This window comes from Triturus cristatus, chromosome 3_1 (genome assembly GCF_964204655.1).
Source record: "Triturus cristatus chromosome 3_1, aTriCri1.1, whole genome shotgun sequence".
NCBI lineage: Eukaryota > Metazoa > Chordata > Amphibia > Caudata > Salamandridae > Triturus > Triturus cristatus.
The window spans coordinates 840283138-840308717 of record NC_140583.1 but is presented as its reverse complement, the minus strand read 5'-3'; the positions used below and the strand labels follow the sequence as shown (position 1 = coordinate 840308717).

Sequence of the window (25580 nt, the reverse complement as noted above, 5' to 3'; positions counted from 1 at the left end):
CCTTCCCACTCGGGGTGACAAATGCAAAAACAACAATTGATGGACAGAATACAGAACAATGTCATACATTCACCCCAGTACAGAAATCTGGGCCTAAATCTATCGTTTTTTTGCTCACCATGCCATTCCAGTTTGAACCCAGCCATATGCAAATCAGTCTTGACCCTGTGCCTCATGGGAACAGTCCAGCCTGAACTGCCAAGTCAGGTCCTCCCTGGACTGGAAACAAGCATCCTAGGACCGGTTTCTGGGTTTCACCCCTCTTCAGCCAGGGTAGCTTGATTCCAGTGCCATGGTGAGCAAAAGAATGCTGGATTTAACCTAGATCTCTTGACTGGGGGTGAATGTTTTGATTTGTTCTGCATTCCGTCCATCAATTGTGTGTCTTTTGCTTTCTCGCCCTAAGTGCGCCAGGTATGCTAAGACGTGGGTCCTGGGCTCACTGTGCCACTGGAATCAAGCTCACAAGTCACAAGTGCAGTTATCCAGTATTGGGGTATCTTTCATAGATTCACATGCCTGAATCATCCCCGCCGTCGAGGTGGGAGTCTCACGGTACAATAAAATATATATACAATAGGAGTAAAATAACATACAATAGGCTATATTGGACCAAAAGGTCACTACCCTAGCCTATCCTTGTCCTTTTGTAAAAAAAGAACCACATTTTGAACCCAGCCAATCAGGCTCCAGCACCCTCTAGAACACTCCACAGAGAGGCAAGTCCCTCAGATTTTCGACCACACGTCGTGTGACAGCAAGTCTCCCTGAGCTCTGCTTAGTTTTTTCTCAAAGTTTGCTGAATTGTGAGTACAGGATGTCTGAATCTTCAAAGAAAGGATTATTCTTGGCCTGTGGTTCCTGTGGGAAAAAGAGACTACATTTTCAGGATCCCCGCAAGGAATGTATATACTGTTTGTATCCTTCTCATAAAGTGAAGGACTGCGGGTTTTGTAGAACCTTCTTTTTAACAACCCTGAAGGACAGAGAGGGCAGGCTTTTGATCTGGTTGGAGAAATTGAAGGTGAGATCTGGAGTGGTGTCTGAAGAGGATGATATTGAGAACCTCCCAGCATCTAAGAAGAGAGATAGATCTGAAGATCCACCTGAAAGAGCTGGCAAATCATCTAAAAAGTCTCATCATGAGAATGGCCACTCTTCCTCTAAAAAAGAGAAGCTTTCTTTCTCTTCCGAGGGAAAAAGTGTGGAAACGTCAAAAATGCCATCGAAAACGGCATTGAAACAATCCAAGACTCAGTCAGAGACTGTCAGATCATCGTCGTCATCAAAAAAGACCTTGTCGTCGATGAAGCCGCCTCAGAGTTCGTCGACACTGTCTCCGTCAACAGAAGAACCGGTAAGATCTAAGTCTAATTTGACGACACCGCCGACGATCACAGTCTTGCCTCCGTCAACAGTACCATCAACGATGGCTCCATTCTCGTCGACGCTCCCTCTGTCGACGAGGACTCAACTCTCGTCGACGCTCCCACCATCGACGATGATTCCACTCTCGTCGACGTCTCCACCGTCGACAACGGTTCTATGCTCATCGATGCTTCCGCCGTCGATGACGACTTCCACTTCGATGACGACATTATCATCAACGACATCGACGACGACAACGTCGACTTTAACATCAGTATCAGCTTCTACTGTTCCTGTGTCTCCTTCCATAGTCATCTTGTCTACGTCACGTGGAAAAGGCCTACTTCATTGAGGGTGACTCAAATGTTGACATCAAAATTAGCTTCTAGGCTCCCGTCTGCGAGAGGCTACTACCATGACCCTTCATACATTTCTCCATTGCCTCCATGCCATTTTTTGGAAGAGTCAGAGGATGATGGGCTGATCAGCCCTGCACGCAGCCCCTCTCAGCTTCATGTTGAATATAAGGAGGATGATGAGGAAGAAGAGTATTATGAGCCTTATCAGACAGTGCAAAGGCCTTATGTCTTATTGCCTCATCAGGAACCTGTGGTGCAGATGCCCGTTGCATTGGTAGAGGACTTAGCAGCTATGCTGAAAGACTATCATGCTCGTTTTTGGACTGCGGCTGACCCTGTTCAAAGACAGTTTTCAACTCCATCTGTCTTGAATATTTCAGGTTCATCTGTCCCGGCTGCTGGGTCACAAAATACTGGGTCTCAATATGGTGTACCTATACCACAAGACCAAGTGGTACAGGATGATGATGAGGAAACGCTCGCTGAAGAGGGCGAACTCCCTAAGTCACCAACAACCGTGGATGAATGGGAGGATTACGTAATCCCTACACCATCATCGCCAGTTACTCAGACAGTTGATTCCCCTCCGGAGGACATCGGAGGTTTTTTGCTGTCATGGAGAGAGCAACGACATGATTTCACCTAACTATGCCTGTTGACCAGTCCAACTGCTTCCTCTATGATTTTAAGGATCAGAGCAGGAAGCCGATCTCTGCGCCTCCTGACAAAGATAATAGGAAGCTCGACAATATTGGGAAGAGGTTTACCACCATGGCAGGTGCTTCCGTTCGTGCCGCCAACTCATTAGCAATCCTTGGGAGGTATAACCGCCAAATGTGGTCAGATATTGCCCCATACCTTGAGTTTTTACCAGAGGATAAGAAGCAGGAAGCGAGAAAGATTCTCCTGGAGGGGGAAAGAGCAGCATCGGAAACTATAGACATTTCCATGGATATAGCCTCCCTAGGGTTCCGACAACTGGCTGGAGCAGCGGTCCTACGTCGCCTGGGTTGGCTTAAATCGAGCACTTTCCGTCCGGAGATTCAAAACTAAATTCTTGACATGCCCTTTGATGGTGATGCGCTCTTTGGCAAGTACATCGATGATGCCTTGCAGGACATTAAAAAAGACACTGACACTCCCAAAGCCCTGGGTACGCTTCAATACAGGAGGATTCCTTTTCGAGGCGCCCGTGGTAGAGGATCTTTCTCCTTTCGTGGAGGTTACCAGAAGTACCAACCCCAGTATAATCAGGGCAGATATGGGTTCCAACAGCAGCAGCAATCTTACAGAGCACCCCCTACTGCCGCTTACAGACAACAGAACAGGAGGAAACAAACCGAGCAGGGCAGAGATAATGGGAGGAAGCAGTGATGTTTCCTCAACACCTGCTACAGATCAGCCACACTTTAACATCAAGACGCCGAACATTTCTCGTCATTTCAACCAATGAGAACAAGTGGATCTTGGAAATAATCAAATTCGGTCACACCTTAGAATTTGTAATACTCCCTCCTCCCCATCCACCTTTAAAGAAGCATCCGCCACATCTAGCTCTTCTCAGGAAAGAGGTAAGGTGTATGTTACCAAAAGGAGCTATAGAAAGTGTGCCTCGCTCCCAAGTGGGAAGAGGTTTTTACTCCCGTTTCTTTTTAATCAAGAAAAAGTCAGGGGATTGGAGACCAATCCTAGATCTGAGGAAGTTGAACAAATACCTGCAAAAGAAATCCTTTCGCATGGTTACTCTTCAAGAGATTCTACAGCTCCTAGACCATGCAGCCTTCATGACAACCCTAGATCTGCAGGATGCATACTTCCACATCCCGATCCTTCCCAAACATCGAAAGTTCCTCTGTTTTACTGTGGCAGGTGCGCATTTTCAGTTCAAGGTTCTCCCTTTTGGCCTGCGTTCAGCTCCAAGAGTTTTTACAAAATGTCTTGCTCCGTTTGCGGCTCATCTCAGGCTGCAGAGGTTGCAGCTTTTCCCATACCTGAGCAATGGCTAATAAAAGCTCCTTCTTTTCGAAAGGCTTCAGAAGCAACGCGCACCTGCCTTTGCATGTTTCAGTCTCTGGGGCTGTCTCTCAACTCCTAAAAATCAGTTCTTCTTCCGTCTCAAAGGATTACGTTCCTGGGAGCAGTTTTGGACACTATACAAGGCAAAGCATTCTTGTCCGCAGAAAGACAATCGCATCTGGATTCCCTAGTGTCAGACCTACGAAAAAGAAGGTTCGCTTCTGTGAGGAAGATAAAATCTTTTCTGGGAATGTTTTCCTCCGCAATCCTTTTGGTTCCTCACTCACGTCTCAGAATGAGACCTATCCAAGAAGAACTGGACAGTGGCTTCAAATAACAGGGTCGTTCAACGACCTGGTGCGGATAACCCCGGGCATGCGAGTGGCTCTGCTTTGGTGACAGCACTCCAGCAATGTCTCGACCGGGTTTACCTTTCTTTCTCCCACGCCAGAATTCATTTTGACTACAGAAGCATCTCTCGAAGGATGGGTTGCGCACCTCCAAGATCTCTGCATAAGAGGGAAATGGTCAAAAGCATTGTCAAAAATGCACATCAACTTCCTAGAGCTTCGAGCTATTTTTCTGGCTCTACAGTCTTTTCTCCCAAGACTTCAGGGGTCATCAGTTCTCATAAGAACCGACAACACCACTTGCTTGCATTACCTAAACAAGCAAGGGGGTACTCATTCTCACATCCTATCTCACGAAGCACAGACCATATGGAAATGGCTCCTCTCTCATCACATTACCATAAAGGTGGAGCATCTGCCAGGAGTAAACAACACTCTGGTGGACACTTTGAGCAGAACATCACATTCTTGCCATGAATGGGAACTGGAACAGTCAGTACTGGATCACATTTTTCAGATGTAGGGCAGGCCCAACTTGGATCTTTTTGCTTCCAAAATAAATAGCAAATGCCCATTTTATGCCAGTTGGGATCCAGAGAAGGGCTCTTGGGCAAATGCCTTCATGATGAGATGGACGGGGATTTTCACTTACGCTTTCCCTCCCTTTCCATTGATTCCGAGGCTTCTAAGAAAACTGAAACTGGAACCGTGCCGAATGATTCTCATTGCCCCACTGTGACCACGTCAGCACTGGTTCACAGAGCTTCTCCTACACTCAGAATGCAGTCCATTTCACCTCCCAGTGTCTCCAACTCTATTGACAATGAGCAAGGGCCAGATTCTCCACCCGCATCTGGGCCCTCTGCAGCTTAATGCTTGGCTTCTGAGCTCACTGAATTGAAGGAGCTAGACTTGCCACAGGACTGTAGGGATATACTCGCAAAAGCAAGATCTCCTTCTACTCTGAAAACCTATTCACTGAAATGGAAACGTTTCTGTTCTTGGTGCCATGATAATGATACACATCCCCTGGACTGTTCTCCAGAAAAGGTTCTCCCCTATCTTCTCTCATTAGCTAAGTCTGGACTCATGTTCGCATCTGTTAAGCTGCATCTGGCCTCAATCTCAACTTACAGACGTTCTATTGGTGGCTTATCTCGCTGTTCCAACCGTTTGGTCAAACAATTTTTAAAAGGACTTTTCAGAGCTTTTCCGCCCATCAGAGCTCCTCCCCCTGAATGGAGGCTTAATCTGGTTCTATCTCAGCTCATGAAGCACCCATTCGAACCTGTGCACAATGCTGAACTTAAATATCTCGCCTGGAAAACTGCTCTTTTATTGGCGCTTACCTCTGCTAGGAGAGTCAGCGAAATTCAAGCATTTACTATCAAACAACCATACCTAAGGTTCGCCAGTGACTATGCTCTCTTAAGAATGAATCCTACATTCATTCCAAAGGTTCCATCTTCTTTCCATCTTAATGAGCCCATTATTTTACATACTATTTTTCCCAGTCCGACTACCCCGGCTGAGAAGGCCCTAGGACATTAAAAGGTGCCTTAAATTCTACTTCTCACAAACTGTTTCCATTTGGAAGACGGATCAATTGTTTGTATCTTACTGTGGTCAAAAGTGAGGTACAGCAGTGACGAAGTCTACAATTGCAAGATGGATTGCATCAGCAATTAAATTTTGCCACTTTAAAGCTAGAAGTCCTTTGTCTGTGCAGCCTAAAGCTCATTCCACAAGGGCTGTGTCATCATCGGCAGTGCTTTTTGCCGGAGTGCCATTGGAGAAGATTTGCCGTGCTGCAACCTGGAAGAATGTTCACACATTCAAACAGTATTACTGTCTAGATCTGGCTACAGAAGCTGAGTCAGCAGTTGGTCAAGCAGTGTTACGCAAACTTTTCAAATAATATTCATTCCTTCTTTCATTTTATATTCAAAATGTTGCTATTACTTACCCCAATATACCACTAGTAACAGCACAATATATTGACTTTTTGTACATAAACAAGTCGTAACATTTTAACAGACTGTCTGTAACTAACATTATACAATGACTCAGCAAGCTACAACTTACAACAAAAACAGCTTATTATTATTCACATAGGCAAAACCTAATGCATTTACCAATGCTTGTTAAAAAGTAGCAATTACACCAGCTTGCAAAAGCCAGTCCTATTAGCTTTGCCAATGCTTGTTTTCTTAATATAGCACACCTTCCTAGCAAGAGTTTGGCTGCTCCAACTTCAAGTGCTCTCAGGACCACACCAGAATTGTGCATCCCTTTAATGCTACATCACTAGATATTCACTTCAGGTAGGTATTTTTAGGTCTCGCCTACGCAGCGAGCATGCTCTGCTTAAGAGAGGGCCTTTAGCCGTCGCTCTTCACTTTTTCAAGCACTGCACTCGTGCTTGTGGCAGCATCCACCTTGCGGGAGTGCGCAGCGGCGCGCCACAAGAACGGGTGCAGTGCTTGAAAAAGTGAAGTCTGCGCCCTTGCGCGCGCACGCACGCACCACTCGCGTGCTTGATAAGATAAGAGTTTAACGTGTTTTCTCAGGTGCGTTGTAATCCTTACCCGATGTGCTGTCTCTCTATCTTAAATGAATTACTTTAAAATAAAATCTATTAATATAAATTAGCAATGACGAGCACAAGCACGAGTGCTTTAAAACAGCTGCTACTTGTGCTCTTTTGAAAGATGGGAAATTACAGGTTTTCAGAACATGCGGATTCAAGTCCACTACAATTGTTTCTTTTATTTGTTCTGCATGTATTTATTTGCATATAATAATGTAGTATCCTCAGAGCATTAGGAATAGCCACAAATCGTTAAACTGTGCAAACATGTACGGGTTTTATATTCGAACCATTGTCACAATGAAAGTTGAGCTTTAGAGTACTCACCCTAACTGCAAATGCCTTGCATTAATGGCTGACTCACTCTCACTGTGTTGCAAAGTCATCCTGTGCCCTAGGCACCCCCCAACGTTTTGCTGACTGGAACTGGTGGTAACTGACTCTGACTGACCCAGGGCTCTGCCTAACCAGGCCCAGGGCCAGTGCCAAGCTGAAAGGGACACATTAGAATACAGTTAAAACACCCAACATACACTAGGGTACACTATGGTATGGTGGGGTACCCCTGTAATTGGCATGACCTACCCCATAAGCCCCTAGTATATAATAGGGCAGGGGATTGAAACTACCTAGAAGTCCCCAGTACCCTGGGGTATGGCAGTTTAGAGGCCAGCAGCTTTTTCTGCACTAGCATGTGTGCAGTGCTGAAGCCTGAGGTCAGTTTAAAAGCAGCACTGGGTGCCAGGACTGCTTTGAAACAGTAAATTGCTGGTCAAATTCGACTTTGATACTAGAAACACAGTAAAAGGAGAATCTGCAATATTTCTATAGATTCAGAACCCCTAAAGTCTCCCCTAGTTGCACGGGGGGTGGGGGGTCCTGTAGAAATTAGGGAAATACTTATAAAATATGTTTTTATAAGCCCTGGTGCTAGAAGACTGGCCCAAGTCATTTTCCCCATTGCAAACCCCATGGCCCATAGGTTAACATGGTAGGAAGTTAATGATTAATAAATATTGATAGGAGAGGACTAGCCAGACCATTCAAAGACTTCCCAGAATGGTAGTAGTAAATCCAACAATATTATATTGTCGAATTTCTCCTAACGTGTACATACAAGAAGTTATAAGACTTTCTTGTTTGTAGTCCAAATTCAGCCTTCCCGTGGTCTGCCCTGATTGGTCAGAGTTAAGTGGATTAGCCAGGCTGCTTTGAAGAGGTGATAAAGAACCACTCTGCTGGGAGGGCAGTGTGCTGGTCTATAGGTATGCCAGGCCAGGAGGTGGAGTCGTAAACTATGCTCTTCAAAGGCAGAGGGGAGGCCTGGGTTTCAGTTTCACTTTGACACTCTTAACCCAGAGTCAGGGCTAGGCTTAAGGAAGGTATGTGCAGATGCTGACTGACTGACTGACTCACTCTCACTGACAGACTCTCACTGACTGACAGACTCTCACTGACTGACAGACTCTCCTGCTCTCTCTCACTCACTGACTGACTCACTCTCACTGATTGACAGACTCACTCTCACTGACTGACAGACTCACTCACTCTCTCACTGACTCTCCCACTCTCTCACTGACTGACTCACTCACTCTCACTGACTGACTAACTCACTCTCACTGACTGACTCACTCTTACTGACAGACTCTCTCACTGACTGACTCTCCCACTCTCACTGACTGACTCACTCACTCACTCTCACTGACAGACTCTCACTGACTGACTCACTCTCACTGACAGACTCTCACTGACTGACAGACTCTCACTGACTGACAGACTCTCCTGCTCTCTCTCACTCACTGACTAACTCTCACTGATTGACAGACTCACTCTCACTGACTGACAGACTCACTCTCACTAACTGACTCACTCTCACTCACTCTCGCTGACAGACTTCACTGACTCTCTCACTCTCTCTCACTGACTGACTGACTCACTCTCACTGACTGACTCACTCACTCTCACTAACAGACTCTCACTGACTGACTCTCCCACTCTCTCACTGACTGAAACACTCACTCACATTCACTGACAGACTCTCACTTACTGACTCACTCTCACTGACTGACAGACTCTGATTGACAGACTCTCCCACTCTCTCACTCACTGACAGACTCTCACTGACAGACTCACCCACTCTCTCTCACTGACTGACAGAATCTCTCTCACTGACTCACTCTCACTGACAGACTCTCACTGACAGACTCACCCACTCTCTCTCACTGACTGACTGACTCACTCTCAATGACTGACTGACTCACTCACTCTCACTGACAGACTCACCCACTCTCTCTTACTGACTGACTGACTCACTCTCAATGACTGACTCACTCACTCACTCTCACTGACAGACTCTCTCACTCTCTCACTGACTGACTCTCCCACTCTCTCTCACTGACTGACTGACTCACTCTCACTGACTGATTGACTCACTCTCACTGACTGACTCTCTCCCACCGACTGACTCTCTCACTGACTCTCTCTCACTGACTCTCTCTCACTGACTGACTCTCTCACTCTCACTGACTGACTGACTCTCTCACTGATTGACTGACTCTCTCACTCTCACTGACTGACTCTCTCTCTCACTCACTGACTGACTCTCTCACTCTCTCACTGACTCTCACTCTCTCACTGACTGACTCTCTCTCGCTCTCACTGACTGACTGCCTCTCGCTAAAATACTGACTGACTCTCGCTAAAAGACAGACTGACTCTCTCTAAAGGACTGACTCACTCTCACTGACTGACTATCCCACTGACTCACTCTCTTTCACTCACTGACTCACTCTCTCACTCTCATTCACTCTCACTGACTGACTCTCACTGACTGACTCTCTCACTCTCACTGACTGACTGACTCTCTCACTGATTGACTGACTCTCTCACTCTCACTGACTGATTCTCTCACTCACTGACTGACTCTCTCACTCTCTCACTGACTCTCACTCTCTCACTAACTAACTGACTCTCTCACTCTTACTGACTGACTCTCTCTCACTAACTAACTGACTGACCTTCACCCTCCTGTTATTTATGCCCCATAACAAAACAAGCATTGGCATAGCCAATAGGTCTCGCCTTTGGGACCTTAGAAGTGTTTAGCCATGCAACAGTTGATGTGGTTTTACCAGTGATATTGTGCCGCATAACTAAATACTTATAAGGTCCCAAAGGCGAGACCTATTGGCTATACCAATGCTTGTTAGATCTGTTTTCACTGCACAGCAGTCAGCAAGACCTATTGTTACCGGCCCTTTAAAGCATTTATAGAGTGGGCTATGGCTCTACCCAGCAGTGTATTTCTCACCTCAAGCTATTGGCAGTCAAGTGCATCATTGGTAAGATTGTTCTGTACAAGCTCTTTACAAAGGCCTACTAGCAGTGGCTATAAATATACAGAAGTAAATAATTTCTCTAGAAGGTTAAAAAAAAAGAAGCCAATTTTACAATTTAAAAAAACACTATTATAGACAATGTTGGTAATAGCAACCCAGGTCATTAATCATCACTGCCCATGTGCAGGAAGACATAGGAGAGTTTTCTTACCTGCTCATTTATCAACAGCACTAGAGCACCAAAGCCCAAGTGGCGTAGCTAGGCTCCTGGCCACCTGTGGCGGTCGCTGCGTTTGCCGCCCCGCGGCTTCAACAGTAAAGAGCGGGGGGTGCTGGCGAGAGATTTAGGAGCGGGGGTTGCTATTGCCGCACGAGATGGTAGGTAAGAGCGGGGTAAGCTGCCGCCCCTAAAACTTGTGCCGCCCAGGGCACACCGTCCCTCCCCTGCCCCCCCTCCTCCCCTACTACGTCACTGGCAAAGCCAGGATTTCTACACTGCAGGCAGAGCTGTAACCTGATATACAAGGATGGATTGTGTATTTCCATGTTAGCTGCCCATTGTTGTGGAAAGCATAGATTTTCAGATAGATTAAGAACCAACTGTTGAGTCCTTTGTCTATTGAGTATATACTGAGATGTATTGAGATGTTTACTTATAATTGAACACTTGAAATGGAGAACACGTATTAAAAGCTCATTACAGGAACTGTAAACTTTTTATATTAAATGAATATTTGACTGCGTGTTAGTGTTTTGAAAAATCAAGGAACTATTCCTTAGGACGTGCATAAACATTGAGATGAGTTTTGTTGTGGTTTGTAATTCGCATGACTAAAGCTGACAAAACTATGGGCCAGATGTACGATCTTTACATTTTGCGACTCGCAAATTGCGTTGCTTTGCGACTCGCAAATTAGCGTTTGTACATGCCAGGACTGTTGTATATATATGAATCATATTGTTAGTGTAGCGTGACCTTCACGAGCGGGTGGTTGGTGCTCGTGGAGATCACGCGGGGTTGTGTTGTTTCAAGAATGGAGGGTTGGTAGTGTAAACGTTAGAATCGGTTGGGGGGCATTCATGAGATGCACTTGAAGAGTGAAGACTGTGAATAAACTCCGCTGCTTCTACAACCAAGTAGTCCTGTGTTGTTTGTGTACGTGAGTGGATGACAAGATACTTCCCTACACTATCCCATCCTCGTCGCCAGTGTAGGGAAGTATCTTGTCATCCACTCACGTACACAAACACAGGACTACTTGGTTGTAGAAGCAGCGGAGTTTATTCCCAGTCTTCACTCTTCAAGTGCATCTCATGAATGTAGATAAGTTGATTAGTGAATTTCCAGGTGTCTTTAGCGGGAAACTGGGGAAATACGTGGGTTTTGAACACGTGATCAAACTTCATGAGAACACAGTTCCCATTCGACATAAAGTAAGGAATGTGCCCCTTTCTTACAGGAACAAATTGAGTGACATGTTGAAAAATTTATGTAATGATGGTATCATAGAACCCATAGAGTCCTCCCCATGGGTTTCTCCCATAGTCATTTCGTTAAAATCTTCAGGGGAACTCCGTTTGTGTGTTGACTTACGCAGTCTGAATCGCGTAATCTGGGTAGACGCTCATCCTCTTCCCAATTTACACGAAATGGTATCCAGTTTAGGTAATGCACAAGTCTTTTCATGCATTGACTTGGCGAGCGCTTACCATCAGGTAGTTCTTTCAGAGGACTCTAAGAATTTCACAGCTTTTATAACCCCGGATGGGTTATTTAGATACTGTCGCATGCCATTTGGATTGGCTAGTGCAGCCTCTGTTTTCCAGAGATTAATGAAGGAAACCTTGGAGGGACTATCTGGAGCAATAGCTTTTCAGGATGATATCCTGGTTTATGGGAAGAATGATGAGGAGCATGATAGAAATCTTTACAATGTGATAGCAGCACTAGCTAGGAAGGGTCTTACTCTGCGATTGGACAAATGCAAATTGAAAGCCAGGGAAGTAGAGTATTTAGGACACACGATTAGCGGTAAAGGGATTAAACCGAAGCAGAAACATATTCAAAGCATTGTTAATGCTCCAGTACCGTCATCAAAAGAACAGTTAGTTGCCTTTCTGGGACTCACCGAATTTTATGCCAAATTTATTCCAAATTATTCAGTTAAGGTTGATCCTTTTAGATGCTTACTGAAAAAGAATGCAAAATTCATATGGTCAGAAAACATGACTCAGGCATTTGAGAATCTAAAAGAATTCATAGTAAATGCACCCTGTTTGAAACCGTTTGTTCCAGGGGCCAAGTGCATAGTCATGGTAGATGCAAGCAATCTGGGATTAGGGGGCGTTTTGATACAAAAGGACAATTGCAATGAGTGGATCGTAGCCTATGCATCTAGAGCATTAAGAGATGCAGAAAAAAACTATTCGGTGATTGAGAGAGAACTTCTTGCCTGTGTATGGGGTGCAGAACATTTCAGAAGTTTTCTATGGGGGAACGAATTTATTATCAAAACTGACCATAAACCTCTTGTGTTTTTAATGTCTCCTGGGGGTGGGAGATCAATGTCAGCACGATTAGCAAGATTATCATCAAGATTACAATCATTTCGGTTCAGTATTGAGTATGTTCAAGGTAAAGCAAATATGCATGCGGACTGTATGTCAAGGCTACCCATTGTTGGTGAGGAACATTACCAATATGATGACTGTGAGGTGGCTTTCACTACACATGATTTGAATTTAATACATGGTATGGGGAAGAATTTAAGAGAGGAGGATTGGATGTTGGAAATGGAAAAAGACAATGAATTGAAAGTGGTAAAGGAATACATTGTGCAAGGTTGGCCAGAGATAAGGAAGGTGTCGGGTGACATGATGAGTTTTGCGAAAATTCAAGAAGAATTAGCACTTGAAAATGGATTGGTTATGAGGGGGGACAAAATAGTTCCACCTTTTGGTCTTAGGAATACAATTATGGAGATCGCTCATGAGGGTCATCTTGGAATTTCATTCACTAGAAGAAGGGTTAGGGAAGCATTTTGGTGGCCTGGAATAGATTCATCCATTGAGCAATTTGTGAGTAAATGCAGTAGTTGTTCCAGTAGTGATAAATCTGCTGTACCTTTACGGGCGGAATTCCATCCTGTTCCTTATCCCAGTGGTCCGTGGAGGAAATTGGGCATTGATATCATTGGTCCTTTTCAAGTGTGTCCAAAGGATAAATGTTTTGGTATTGTACCCATTGATTACTTTTCGAAGTGGCCAGAAGTTAAGATGGTTAAAGAAGTCACTTCACAGAGTGTCATTGAATTTTTAGATGAGACATTTTGTCGGGAAGGCATTCCGCAGGAAATAGTCACAGACAATGGGCCTCAATTTATCAGTAAGGAGATGGAGGCATTTTTGGAGAAATGTAATGTAAAACACAGGAGGATAGCTGTTTTCCATCCAGAAGCAAATGGTCAGGTGGAACGATTTAATCGTGTTGTGAAGGAAGCAATACAGTTGTCCCTTAAAGGGGGGTTGAATTGGAGCAATGCATTGCAATCTATGCTATTGTCTTACAGGACGTCTCCAAATTCGGTAACTCTTGCTAGTCCATTCGAATTGTTGAGGGGACGTAAACCAAGTACTAGTTTGGTACCATGGTGGTTAAAAAAAAATTGGAATGATAAGGAATTTAATGCTATTGATTATGAAGTTGTTAAGCAAAGAGTTAGTGAGCAGAAAGGAAAAATGAAATCTATGATGGATAAGAAAAGAGGTACTTGTAGCAAAGTAAAGGTTATTGTTGGCGATTTTGTTCAGGTGAAGAGGAAGGAAAGTGTTCCTAAAGGTTCACAGTGTTGGTCAGATCCTAAGAGGGTAATAGAAGTGTTAAACAGTGCTGTACGTATTGAGGGAGGAAGTGTCTGGAATTTGAACAGGATTTCATTGTTTAAGGGTGTCTCTCATTTAGATAAAAGTGTTGGGGTGAGTCCAGATTCAATTGAGGATCACAATGAACAGCAACCTCATTGTTCAAAATGGGGTGGTGAATCAAGGGGAAAACGTGAACATCGTTACCCAGGAAGATTCAAGGACTATGCCATGTGCTAATAAAAAAAAAAAAAAAAAAAGGGGGAAGATGTGTTGTATATATATAAATCATATTGTTAGTGTAGCGTGACCTTCACGAGCGGGTGGTTGGTGCTCGTGGAGATCACGCGGGGTTGTGTTGTTTCAAGAATGGAGGGTTGGTAGTGTAAACGTTAGAATCGGTTGGGGGGCATTCATGAGATGCACTTGAAGAGTGAAGACTGGGAATAAACTCCGCTGCTTCTACAACCAAGTAGTCCTGTGTTGTTTGTGTACGTGAGTGGATGACAAGATACTTCCCTACAAGGACCCTTTTTGCGATCGCAAACTGGCCGATTTCCCATTTGCAACCGCAAAAAACGGTCGTACATCTGGCCCTACGTCATTTGGTTTGTGGTAGCTGGGGCCTCACTTTGAGGTTTGCTGGATAACACAGTACACAGGCCTTCACTCGGTCACATTTCACACTGAAGCTGAGAGGCGGCATCACAAAGGCCACATTGAGTTGGATGAATGTGTCGGTTGTTGTGCTGTACAACAATACATTTGTGAAGAGTAAGTGCTACATGTTTCCAACTTTCACCTTGCCAGGGAAATATAATTGTTATTTGGAATGGGATTAAATCAGTCCTGTGCTGTCACAAAGGAGAGTGTCATGGGGTTATTGATGCAACATGGGTCTATGTGTGCATCTGTGAGAAGTACGAAGCGTGGCCCTATCTGCAAAGCAATGGAGAGCAACACAAACAAGCATTGGCAAAGCCAAAAGCTCTCACTGAATGGGGTGGAGGTGGCTAAGGCGTGTAGTGAAAAAACAAAAATGAGGTGGGTGGGAGGGGGAGAAGACACAGGGTTGAAAAAACAGGGAGCAGGTGGGGATAAGTAAAGCACCAGATTTGTGATGTAATGAAATGAAGATCAATAGATGTTAACCGGCATGGCAAGAAAAGCGGCCTTCTCCTCCTGTTCTTTTTCTGCTGTCCGAGGCTTAGTTAAGGAATAGATCATTGGGTTGAGTTGAGGGGTGGACATTTGATGCCAGCGGCATTTTTACAAGTACATTTTGTGCAGATCCTCATGGGGAAATAGAAGTCTGATGGGTACACAGAAGGATTTTGAGGAGGAGAAGCAGTAGAGTTGAGAGAAGATGTGTGAATGGAGAATTTGGGGGAAGACGTTGAAGGCAATGGCGAGGGATAGAGATGGAGAGCGACTGAGAAGAATGCGAGAGAGAGAGAATGGCAAAGGGTAGGAGGCAATTGAAAAGTGGCGAGGGATAAACGAGTACAGAATGAGTAAAGAAGGAGATAGAAGAGAGAAGGACAGACATGCAAGACTCTGTTTCCCAGCACAGATGAGAAGCTCCTGGTAATAAGGGGCAGCCAGTGAGGAGGGGGCGTTGAGGCAAGAGGTGACCAGAATAAAAAGAAAAAGATGCTGGCGGCGGTGGGACTGTTGGTGGGAAGGCTGGTGGACAATCTGCAGTTTCAGAGCACTTATTAGGGAAGCTGCAGAGCGGCACTGCCAACTAACAGACAGGAAGTGCTGTGCCACTTTCCCAATCAACACACAGCATACACCCCTGACCCATTCAAAGCACCACCAGAGGCTGCACCAGCAGCCCTCCATGAAGGAGATAAGAAGTAAGAGGCCAGTGCTAGGGGATAAAATGTGGCCAATATGCCAGATCTAAATCACCACATATTCATAAAGAATGCAATATGTTATGATTGAGATAGATATAAATAAATAATCCCCTTTGTGTTGGAATGTCATCACTCCATTGTAAGTGGAATGATACAGCAAACAGCCAATAGCATGAGGTGAGATGGGATTTAAATGAAATCTCTTTGCTTACGGTTCTTTACTTCTATTTTGATGACCTTCCGTTCTCTCGTGTCTGTTTTTCTTCTGTCTAATGCATGTCTTACCATAAATCCTTCTAGCTAGGAATTTTTATTTCCCACCCATAGTTCAGTACTTCCTCATATATTCCTAATCCGCTTCTTTTCCTCCTCATGCTCCCCTCTTTTTACTTATGTACCAACATATCCATTTTAAAAACCAGTGCATCCCCCTCAATTACATTCAGGCCTCACTCAAGTTTATCTTCACGCTTACTCTATGTCTTCTTTTACTTTCACTCTCCTGTGCATTTTAACTTTTATGCATTCTTCCTTACCTCCTCTCATTTCTGTTGCTTCGTTCTTTAGCTCCTCTCTTATACAATGTCCCACCCAGATGCATCTTTGTACTTCCCTGTTAGAAACGCTGGGGCCTATTCGCAAAGGTATTTTGGAGTATATAACAACGTATTCTAGTAGTATTCTTTTACATACTCTTACATGCTTTTTCGATTATCCCCAAAACATCTAAAGATGGAAAACATTCTGGATATTTATGGACTATTCATATACTGTTATTATAATGGAAAGGACTGGGCCCTCTTTTCACTTATACTTTTACTAATAAGGAACCGTACCTTTCGGGCCAAACCACAGGAAGAGCACATAAAAGAGTACTACAGGATTAACCTTTTACTGCTCCAAAATGCCTTGCAAATATGCCTCTTAAATTCCACGTCTTTCCACCTCAGTCTGTCATATAACAGGCCTCCATCTCCTCCAGTCTCTAAACCATTGCTATACAGTGTCTACATTGGGTAATTCAAATATAATTGTCTATATCTGCAGTTTTAATTATGCACACTGAATATATTTAATATGTAAAAGAGATAAATAAAAAATTCTTATAAAAGAAGGAAATAGATCTTCGTGTTCTTATTTTGGCCACAAATTTCCCTGGAATTAAAAGAAGCGCATGGAATCTCCCAGCAGTACATAGCATTTAAACCAAGGGCTTCAATACGCATTTCCTGCTAAGCCATGCAGTAAAACAGCAAGGGGCAAATTGCTCCAGTATTAAAGATGATTTTACAAGGCAATTCATAATTTTGCACTAATAATTGGGGGTTACAAGCACAAACGAGTGTTGGGCCCAATATTGCATCTGTTTCGTACTCTGGTACACCGCCTGCTTATAGTTGGTGATATATCAACGTACACAAAACGAGCCTCAACTCATATCAGCAATAAATGTAACAAAGCAGGTTCAAAAAATGGGTTGCGCCAGTTTTTTACACTTTGCACCAACTTCTCAATAATTCACTGAGAAATGTGCAAACAGTGAGAATGGAAAATGCTTTCTGGAATGAATGCATTATGTACGTGAGGAACTAATCTTTCTTAGCTCGTTTCTGTGAAATTAATTTCACAAACTTAAGCTGTCAGCCATAGAGATGGGGGTATCATTTATTAAGGTAGTTTGTTGAAGTCTTTACCACCTTTCAGTAGTTATTCGGATAAAGTTTGTAGGACTGTATAAAGCACCCCTAGCCCCTCCTGCAACACATACACTCACTCTGGCTCTGCCCCATTAACCCTGCAGACCCAATCACTAAGTAAACCAATTCTTTAAACTTACTGTTAGAAATGGGGGTCTCTAGTTGGCAGTGGTATACACCAGAGGCGCAACTAGAACCAAATTTCGGGGGGGTGGGGGGCTACAAAAAAGTTTGAGGGGTGGGGGGTCTGATTTTTTCAGCAATATGCAGAGTGGAGATGCAGGGGCTCTAAGAAGGGGTGAAAACACAACAAAGCCTAGTTAGCAAGTAAATGGTCTTTTATAGACCTGTGAAGTACTTGGGTGCGGCTGTGTTTGTGCCCGGGAAGCTGTCTCAGCCCGGCCTGACACACGGCGGGGGGGGGGAGGGGGGGGAGCTGAATCCCTTGGCGCCCAATGGGCGTTGCGCGCCTGGTATACATCCTGTCCAAGTAGGGAACCTTCCTTCTAGTCATGATGAGAGGATTACACAGCTCAGATTACCCTTGCTCACCCCCTTGGTAGTTTGGCATGAGAAGTCAGGCTTAGCTAGGTGGCAATGTGTAAAGTTTTTGTACAAAACACACACAATAACACAGTGAAAACGCTATAAAATGAACACCACACCAGCTTAGAGAAATAGCCAATATGTATCTAATCGAAACAAGACCAAAACGACAAAACTCCAACATACACAAGCAAACATATGATTTTTTAACAATAAAGCAAAAGAACAGTTCCTTGAAGTGGATAGCGCCAACCGGGGCTATCGCGGCATCGTGACCAACAAATCCAACAGGCAGGCAGTGGAGTCGGTGACGGAGCGAAACGTCATCGCCGATGATACTAGGGCTGCGGAGTTGTAGAAGTCGATGCCCATGGCCACTGTGCAGACAACGGTGTTGATGACAATGTGAAGCATCGGTGAGACCAGGGCTGCAGTGTCGTCGAGGTCAGTAAGCGGTGACCACAGCGTTGTTACAGGCAGCGGTGTCCGTGATGTAGTCATGAAATACTTTTCTTGAAGTTACAGCCCAGAAAACACCCCCAGTGGCCCAGAACTGGAATGGGCACCACTTGGCAGGTTCAGAACTCCCAGCAATTGAGTCCAGGTGCTGTAGGTAAAGCCTTTCATGACCCTAAGACTTCCAACAGGAGGCAAGCACACACAAGCCCTTGGTGAGACTTCACAAGCTGGATACACAGCAAAGTCCAGTCCTTTTCCTCCCCAAACCAGAAGCAGCAACTGCAGGCCAACCCTGCAAAGCAACACACAGCAAAGGGGTAAAACTTCCCCTTACAGGTCTTCAGCTCTACTCCTTGGCAGAGTCTCCTTTTGTTTCCGAATTGTTCTAACACTCTGGGGTTTTAGGTCCAATACTTATACCTCTTTTGGCCTTTGAAGTAGATATTCTTCCAAGAATTGTATTTGTAGTACACAAGTTCTTTTTCTGCCTGGTCTTGGCTCCAGGCACTCTCCGGGGGGCAAGGGGGGTTGGACAGCATTATAAGAGGCCAGGCACAGCCCTATTCAGGTGTAGGTGACAGCCCCTCCCTCCACTCAAGCTCAGGAAGGCCCATCAGCCTGGTGATGGGCAATCAGGATATGAAGGGCACACCTCAACTCCCTTTGTGACTGTCTAGAGTGAATGAACAGAACAGGCCCCTGTCAGTCTAAACAAGACGTTGATTCCATCCACAGGCAGGTGGAGGCACAGGATTGCAAAGCAAGAAAAAGCCCACTATCTAAAAGTGGCATTTTCAAACACATAATTTAAAAACCACCTTTACTAAAATATGTGTTTTTAAATTCTGAGGTCAGAGAGCCCAAACTCCAAATCTTTAGCTGTTCCCAGTTAAAAGTTACACTTGTAAAATGTTACAAGGCAGCTCCAAGGATAGCTTATGGGAGAGCTAGTCCTTGCAGTAGTGAAAAACGAAATTGGCAGTATTTCACTATTAGGACATGTAAAAAACACCAGTACATGTTCTACCTTTCACATATACAGCACCCTGTCCATGGGTGTACCTTGGGCCTACCATAGGGGTGCATTTCATGTAGTAAAATAGAATGTAAGGGCCTGGCAAGTGGATGCACTTGCCAGGTCGATATCGCACTCACAGACACTGCAATGGCACACCTGAGACAAGTTTACAGGGCTACTTATGTAGGTGGCACAACCAGTGCCTAAGTTGCACTAGTAGCATTTGATTTACGGGCCCTGGGCCCACATAGTGAACTTTACTAGGTACCTACCAATAAATCAGATATGCCAATCATGTAAAGCCAGTCAGAATTGCAATTTACACAGACAGCTTATGCACTTTAGCACTGGTTAGCAGTGGTAAAGCGCCCAGAATCCTAAAGCCAACAAACACAGGTCAGAAAAATAGGAACAAAAAGGCAAAACGTTTGGAGATAAACCTCCAAAAAGGGCCAGGTCCAACACTTACATCACAATGAACAAAGAAATAATTTTTGTTTCTATACTGTGTGAATGAATGAATGATTAAAGCTTATAGAGTGCTTGGTTACTCCAACAGAGTGTCCCCACGCAAAGACGTCTCAGTCCTGTGTATTTTATATAAAACACTCGTAGTCCTGTGAGTTATGGCAAATAGGATTTAGTTAAAATATATTTTTACTCTGTGAAACTACAAGACCTCCAACGTTTCTAATTTAATTCAAAGGGAAATGTACACAACACCAGCATTTTCATCAACTTTGATAAGTTTCAAAATTTGAAACAGCTATCAGTTCACCAAGGGCCATATGTATGAACACATTTTCCCATAGACACAGAATAGGTAAACCCCTTTGATACATCAGGGCCTAAGCTCGTTATCACGGCTGCACTATCTCCAGAAAGATGATGCCCAACACTGCACACTCAGAGTTACTAAAGCAGCTCAATCTAACTCACCAAGAACCGTGTTGTACGACATTTTTATGGTTCGGCTTAACAACTCAGCTGCTGCCAGACAGTTATGTGATCCCCACTAGAGAGGGGCTTAGGCTGTGCCCACACTTTGCGAGCCAGGAGTACATGTTATGATTGGGCAGAAGCTGTGTGCGTCAACAAAAAAAGTGCTTGCCCTCTATCCAGATGTGATCATTTTGTTTATTTATCCAGCTGTAAGCTTGAACTTTGAAGGGCACACACATGACATTGGAATGTTATTGAAGTGTTTTAGATAACTAGATCATTTATGTGCTTTTCTCTTGCAGCAGCACAAATGGGAGGAGGGCAGTCAAGCTACATGGATTTTTAGGTCTGGCTTGATAGTGCAACTCTCACCTGACCAATTAACTTACACCAATATTATTTTACAGTTCTTTGTTTCCACACAAATACATATCAATTCCCATGCTATGTACTTACCTCACATTACCATTCACAATTCCTTTAAAGCCAGACCTATTGGCATTGCCAATGCTTGTCAGTATCACAGATATAGTAGTCATTAAAAACTGGTTTTAAAACGTGCCCCTACCAAGCCCTGTATTTATGTCCTTAACTTTACATACAAAAACTCACATCAATTTCTCAAAAATGTCTGTAAAAACCATAGTAATATGTGTCAATGAAGTAGTCCCTATTTCACATGTGTTTCTTCACCTTGCATTCCCTTAGTGTATTTGCTTGTTCCAAATGACTGTGACTGCCCCTGGTATTGAAGAACAGATGGGCTCTTGGATTTTAGACAGTAATTCTGCAGCTCTTTCTAAGCACTATAGCTAAAAGGTGTTACTGCTACAGCCTGATGCTTTAAATGGGAAGAAAAAGGAGGGGGTCTCTGAAAGGGGAGTGGACGAAGATGCATAACTAGGACTCCTTTTCAAAAGGTGGGGCCATTGTACTTAATGGAGTGGCTTAAAACGTGAACAATCATGTGCTTCTCCCAATGTTCCACCTGACCGGCATGAGGCTACATTGCTGTGCTGTGAGCTTTCTACATTACCAGAAAGTATCATTCTCAAAACTCGACTCTCCTAATAGAGAGGTGACCGAAACTGTTAACACTGCCCTAGAGAATGGATGGATTTGTCAGGCTGAACATAAGTTTTTGATTAATAAAAATGTGAGGACGCCTGCCATATACGGTCTCCCTAAAATACATACAAATTTGAATAATCCACCTATGAGACCTATAGTCAGCTGTATTGGTTCGTTACTTGAACCTCTCAGCCAATAGGCTGATACCTTTCTAAAACCCCCTGTGATTCAACAGAAATCGTATGTTCGAGATTCTGCCCATATCATTTCTATGATAGAAGGTATGACATATAACCCGAATAATCAGATTTTAGTGACCCTCGATATAGAGGCTTTGTACACCAATATACCACAAGATAATACCATTGAGGTTATTGGTGACATCCTTGAAAATGCAGATCTAAGAGGAGCTAATAAAGATTTTATTAAGCAATGTATCACACTGGTGTTGAAAAATAACATGTTCCTGTTCAAAGATGAGCTGTTCCTTCAATGTAAAGGTACGAGCATGGGTGCTACCTGTGCGCCGAGCCTGGCATGTTTATATGTTGCCAGTTTCGAAGAGAGACATGTGTTCAATGAGGCGGCTCCCTTCTTTGAGAATGTAAAGTTGTGGCGCCGCTTCATTGATGACATCTTCTATATTTGGGAGGGTAATGTTGAAACCTTGGACGAATTTTTGGATTGGTTAAACTTGGGAGATGGGAACCTTAAGTTTACAGCAGTTTATGATAAAAATAGAGTCAATTTCCTTGATATTACCATCAAAAATATGGAAGGAGCACTAGAAGTGGAATTGTACACCAAATCCACGGATAAAAATACACTCTTACATTATAAGAGTTATCATCCTCGGTCTCAACGTGAGAATGTCCCATTTGGACAATTCCTACGATTGAGAAGAAATTGTTCTAGCATGGCTGATTAACTTAAACATGCAGAGAACTTGGCAGAAAAATTAAAAGATAGAGGATATCCTAAAAAATTAATTAAAAACTCCTGTAAAAGAGCACGATTTTATAATCGTGAAAGTATGATATACCCAGACCCGAAGTCCATAAAAATCCAATCGCCAACAGATTCCAAACTGGTATTTGTGAGTCAATTTTCTAACATTAGCAATAGACTGAACAATGTGATCTATTCTAATTGGCACATCTTGAATGATGGCAAATTAGACAAAATCTCCAAACCAATCTTTGCCTTCAGACGCAATGAAAACATTCGTCATAACCTGGTTCATACATATAGAGAAGGAAATCAAAGTAATCAGACAATGATTACAGGTAATAGAGCGGTGGGCAACTATAAATGTAGTAACTGCTCAATATGTGAACACTGTATTGTTACGAAAGCTCTTACTTATAATAATTACACTATGACTGCTAAAACCCTCAATAACTGTAGGAGTAGTAACCTAATATACCTGCTCTTATGCCCCTGCGGTTTAGCATACGTGGGGGAAACAGGAAGAGAATTAAGAATGCGTTTGTTGGAACATAAATCGGCATTGAAGAAGGGCAAAATCAATGCCCCTATGGTTGACCATTTTATGAAACTTAAACACAAACATATTGAGTTCTCATGGTTCATCGTAGCAAGGATTATCTGCTCGAGAAGAGGGGGCAATGTCGAAATCAAACGTAAAAATAGAGAACAGTGGTATATTTCCACTCTCGATACGGTTAATAAGGGTCTTAATACTAAAGAAGACTGGATGAGAATAGTCACATAATGAATTGATTCTTCGGTCAGGATACCCTGCAGTGAGGTTTTTTTAAAAATAAAAAATACTGACAACTATAACTATATCATTATAAGTATATATATAAAAAACAATTGTTACTCTTTGAATGGAGTGACCAATAGTAATAATTAGATTATTACTAAAAAATTACAAATTCATATGTATGACATACGTAAGAACGCATTTAGTCGATCGATAACACCGACACCTAGAGTGCTTTTGACAAATGTTACATTCGCCAACAGTTCTGTTTCGGTTTGTATACACTATACAATTAGTGTCTATGTTCAAATAGGTTTTTATGAATAAAGTTTGTGTTCGAAGTATGTAAACCTCGCAATGGTTCCAGTCGCGGGTAGATGACGTCTATTACTGACACACTATAAAAAAACTTGGCCCAGAAAGAGAGTCCTTCATTGATGTTGCCTGCGATCCTACCGACACGGAAGTAGCTGCCCGGGAACGCTGGCCGTTGGACTTATTGAGGTATGTTATAACCGGGAGGAAGTATGTTTGATTTCGTAGCGAGGTTAAACGCGTAGCCCATTTTAATTTAATAGCTTATTTGTTGTTTGACTCAAATCTCTCTCACTGAGAGTATGGCCATTGAAATAGTGCCAACAATTATTCATGAGCGTCAATATACCTTGAAGCCTTTATCTGTAACACACGGAATAAAATTTGAATCGAGATAGCGCTAATAGCTATCTATGAGTGTCAATACACCATGAGCCTTTACCTGTAATGCGTGGGCTCAGAGACGGAATTTCGAATCCTCCTTGGAGCCTCTTGCCTTATTTTTAATGTAGTAATTATATGAAAAGCGGGTATGAGTGTGAAATAGAAATTCAGGGATTAAAGGTAAAACTAGATACAAAACAGTGATAGTAATGAAATGACATGAGAATGATAGGGACTATATATCTTTTCTTGTCCCCATTATGATACAGCTACGAGCAATATTTACCCGGAGCAGTAAAAGAATCCTTGGATGCTATCAGCCCCCCAGTAAAGAGGTGAGCATTGATGCCAAAAGACCTATGGTCTTTGATCAGCACATTCTTTTCTGAGAATTTATCCTTAAAAGAAAATAACTTCTAATGTTGATTTAAAGGTGCGGCATTCACTGTTGCAGGACGATCATTGAACCATAGGATGTATATAAAAAACGGTGTTAATCAACAAACATAACATCTAGAGGTAAAGAAAAAACCTTTTAATATCCTTGGGTATAATAAAAATGATGTTCCTTTAAAGCCAGTGAGGTGAAGTTAAATGAACTTCTCTCCCAACAGGAATAAATCTAACGGCACAGAGAGTTGCTCTATGACCTAATGACAGAAAACCACGCAATAAAGTCTACACCCATGAGTGATCCTATAGGTACTGTATAGACTTACAATAAAATTAATAATAATAATAAAAATAATAAGTTTAAACTGGAAATCAGATAACTGATTCCTAATCAGGGAGTTTATTCCTCTGATAATCAACTGACTGTTTTAAAATATTATTATATTTCTTGACAGCTTGGGGAACTGTGAAATATTGAGATAATCTCACTCAAGATTTTAACCCAATAAACAAGTCACCCTAGTGCGTTTGCACAGGTGAGTTATTCAGTAATTATCAACGATCGATTGAATGGTACAAAAGTGCTTCACAATAATGGATGAGATGTGAGAGTGCTAAGAAGGTGCATTATGGATGGATGAGATGGAAACACTTACAATGTAAAAAACGCTTTAAAAAAAAAAAAAAAAAAAAAGACTGGGCAGGTTGAAAAGCAAACCTCTTTTGTGTCTACTTTAAAAGTCTTGTAGTTGCATATGTACATTAAGGACAAAATCATTGTTTCCCCAAAGTTAATGATGTCCATAGTGTATTTAAAAGAGATGTAAAAGGAATTAGAGTAATGCTGTATGTAGAGAATATGTTTTATGTTATAAGTAAAAAAATGCTTTATTTCTGTATTAGGTGACTATTTTTGAATAAGGAGAAACAAATAGTTATTGTCCTGAAGAAGGAGGCTACGAACAGCGAAAGCCTCCGAAACGCGTCGACGCATGGGGCATACAAACTACTTGAAATAGGGAAGTGAATCCCTATTCGATGTTGCCCATAAGGGGTCTGAATTAACTATGATATGACAAAGTGTATTGTCTTTTATCCTTTTTTCTCCTGCATAATTATATGCTAAAATGTTTTTAACTGTTTTTGCTTTTTATAAAAATGAAATGTATATTTTATACTAATCATATTTCTATGAAAATATTTTATGATGCAAATAAATAGCTTGCATTGACATAATTGTTTTATTGCGTGTAAGTGTTTCATCAGTTGGAGTGACTAG

At 42.9% G+C, this 25580-nt stretch overlaps 1 protein-coding gene across 1 annotated transcript in view; it reads left to right on the top strand.

Moving 5' to 3' along the window:
- Positions 1-24236, top strand: part of HOXD3 (homeobox D3) — a 426989-nt gene extending 402753 nt beyond the window's left edge. Inside the window, exon 6 of the transcript XR_014978916.1 lies at positions 24178-24236. The gene's annotated coding sequence lies outside the window, so the exon portion shown is untranslated. The remainder of the gene's footprint in view (positions 1-24177) is intronic.
- Positions 24237-25580: the final 1344 nt, after the last annotated feature.